General features: G+C 49.9%; 1 protein-coding gene across 1 annotated transcript in view; it reads right to left on the bottom strand.

The window, feature by feature from the left end:
- Positions 1-3,325, bottom strand: part of NRGN (neurogranin) — a 7,333-nt gene that overhangs the window by 1,342 nt on the left and 2,666 nt on the right. The window lies entirely within an intron of this gene.

Genomic DNA, 3,325 nt, shown 5'->3' with positions numbered 1-3,325 from the left:
GTGGGGTGACCGGGCCGAGGCCCCCCGAGGGTGGGGTAGGAGGAGGGTGTTGGGGGATTGAGACTGAGACGAGAGCGACGCGGGAGTGGGAAGTGCAGAGAAGGGCTAAGGCAGGGCCCGTGTGTGGGTGTGTGTGTGTGTGTGTGTGTGTGTGTGTGTGTGTGTGTCTGTGTGTGTGTGTCTGTGTGTGTGTGTGTGTCTCTCTCTTCTGGGCAGCGGCAGGCAAAAAGGAAGGTTCAGGGTCAGGTGGACACAGTTGTGTTCCCAACAGTGCACGGTAGATGGGATACAAGACAGCCGGTAGCCCTGAGTGAGCGAAGGCCCCTTGCCAGCAGCCGAGTTAGGGGAGCTGCCCAGCTGACTGGAGGGTGGGTTTGGAGGAGCACAGTAAACCACAGCAGGGACTCCTGGATGTGGCTGCCTTTCCCCCGTCCTCACAGGGTGCCTCCAGCTCAGAAGGGTCCCTTCTGAGTCCAGGATTCCCTGGGAGAGGGTTCAGAAGAATCAGCAGGCCAGTCCCTCCGCTGAGTAAAATCACACCAGAGCTCAAAGCTGGAGTTAGGGTGAAGATGGGGCTTACCCCTCAGCGACGCAGCCTCCCTCCACCCAGGGCTAGAGGCCAGAGACTGTTTTCCCATTGCCTCTCCATTTTGCACTGCTCCTCAGGATGTACTCAAACACAGAAGAGAGGAGATGGTCTGGAAGAAGCTACAGAGAAAAGGCTTCACTCCAAAAAAGGACAAAAGGAAAATAGCGGGAGCAAGAAGACCTTTCCATGATGTGCTCAAGAGAAAGAAAAGAATTATGACAATAGCTACCATTTAAGCACTGCCCTTGTTCCTGGCACAGCATCACGGAGTTTTACAGATGTTATTTTATTTAGTCTTGGCAACAACTCTATGACGTACCTTTTATCGTTATCCCAGTTTACCCCTGATAAAACTGATTAGAGTGTTGAAACCATACCTGAGGTCGTACAGGTAGTTATCAGTGGACCAAAGAGTCAGTCCTTTGTATGTCAGAGTCCAGAGTATATTTTTAACCCCTACACTGCAGGTAAGCAAAGGCGGTCAAGGAAAGGAACCAAGCTCCACCACTTGCTAATTGAGTGGGTCTTGGGCAATTTTTCTAATCTTTTCCTAACTCAGTTCCTTCATCTGAAATCAGATAATAATATCTACCTCTTGGTTGTGGGGAAGAATAAACAATGTGATATGCAGAAAGCTTCTGGCATGATCTAGTTGGTCGATTAATGGTAGCTATTATGATTCCTTTAAATGATAGTGAGTTGATGTGAAAGAGCTGTTTTTGTAGGCTAAAGTGGTCATATAAAAACAATTTCATAGGGATCAACCTAAAAATAATGAGACCCACCCACAGGCTCCAGGTTTCTGTTTCTCCAGCAGCCTGCCCTAGCTGAGAATAGAAAGGGTTAGGGAACTGATGGGACTGATTTCAGAGTCGAGGCTCTGGAACGGAGAGGGCCTCAGCGCCCCTGCCCCCAGCCTGCTTCTCGCTTAGTGTTACTCACAGTGATGACGCGGGGTAGGAAGCAGAAGGGTACTGTGGAGTTAGAAGGGCATTTCTTCTTTGAACTGACCCTCTGGCTTCTAGGAATTTGCTTTTTTTTTTTTTTTGCCTGAGGACTTCCACTACTTTCCCTGTACTTTGCTTCTCCGCAGAGGTCTCACGCAGTACTAGTAATTCAGTTCTATTCCTTTCCCCTCGCTCTATCGCCCGTCTGGTTCACAGAATTGGGATGGGTGTGCGTGGGGCCTCAGTGATCACTGCCCCAGCCCGGTCCTGTCCTAGGAGGCAAAGACTTACATCCCAGATGCCCTAAGCCCAGGTTTACAAATGGCTTCCTCTCATTATGGTTCCCAAGGCTGTCTTCATTTTCTGGGCTTCAGAGTTCCTCCGTTTGTGCTCAAGATGTCCACAATTGATTCAGCTTCGGTTAAAAGGAGTTATCAAGGGCCGGTGTGGTTGTGGAGGGGTCTGACACACTCTTTTTGTCTTTCCTGGGTCTAGTGCTCGCCCCCCAACATGTTATTCCCCACTTAGAAACAGAAACAACCCTATTTGGATCCTTGATTCTCAGAGCTCAAGCCTTTCTTGGGATGTCTCAGGGAATAGGGATGCTTCTTCTCAAAAGAGGACGATGATCAAGAAAACATTCCTGAGCCCCTCTCCTGGGCCAGCAGCTGCAGAGGTTGAGCGGAGGAAGGGGTACCTTCCCCCAAACATGCTAAGGCCCACCTGCGGTCACCACCCACCCCAGCTGGATCCAGGATGGAACAACTGGCAGAGCCACCCTCAGCATGCTGCTCCTCCCCGGAGTCAGCCCCCTCTCCCTCCAGCTGAATTCTCAGGGCAGAGCTGGAGGGACAGTAAAAAGAATCCAGGAGGGGTCATGGTGCCTGGGTTGGTGCCTTCCAAAGCCAAGATCTGATGGTGTGTGCCTGAGAGCTCTGCATGAACTGGGGGGTTTGTAGGATGGGGAGGGGGAGGGGGACAGAGGTGGGCAAAACACGAGCCATGGCTTCTGGTCCCAAATGGTCCCATCACTTCACCTCTGAGGGTCTCAATATCTTCAGTCACAACTAGAACTTGGCCTAGATGAATAAAGTCTCCTCTTCAGCTCCCAAATCCTAAAAGCTTTAAGAACGATCCCTGCCTACTGCTTGTTATATGCTGGGCCCTGTGTTAAGCGCTTTGCACACATTACCTCATTTAATTCCCATTTTACAGGTAAAGACACATCCTCAGAGACATTTTGTAACTTACCCAAGGTCACAGAGCTGACAAACAGTGATGGGATTCAGAAACCTGCGCTGTTAACCACTACCTCAGGGCAGGTAATTATTTCTGTGAGTTCAGCTGGACCAAATCAACTAGACTAAGCAAAAAATGGGCCCAAAAAATGTTTCTTTGCCTTTTTATATTCAGTGAATTCAGGAAAGTCAGATATAAAGTCAGACTATGTAAATTGGCAACTGGTACATCTGAATCAACAGCTCTTGCTCTTAAAAAAAAAAAAGCGGATCTGTTTTCTTCTCATTTCTGTTTGAGCCTCCTTACAAAGGAGAAAGAAGAAAATAAAGCAGGATACCAGGTTGGATGGTCAGCAAGGACAGCCCCAGAATGGAAGGTGAAGAGGAACTGGTCCCCACCCCCCAGATGTGCTCTGCTCTCTATGCATGTCCCAGCTGCTTCCCAGCACTGAGCCCAGCGCTCCACAGGATGGGGTTGGGTAGGAAGATGCTCAGTGCCAGCCCTGCCCCTATGCTCTGCCCCGTTATCTCTTCTTGGCCACCACGCCACC

This window comes from Lipotes vexillifer, unplaced genomic scaffold (genome assembly GCF_000442215.2).
Source record: "Lipotes vexillifer unplaced genomic scaffold, Lipotes_vexillifer_v1.1 scaffold442, whole genome shotgun sequence".
In the NCBI taxonomy this organism is placed as follows: domain Eukaryota; kingdom Metazoa; phylum Chordata; class Mammalia; order Artiodactyla; family Lipotidae; genus Lipotes; species Lipotes vexillifer.
This window is presented reverse-complemented; position numbering and strand designations above follow the sequence as displayed.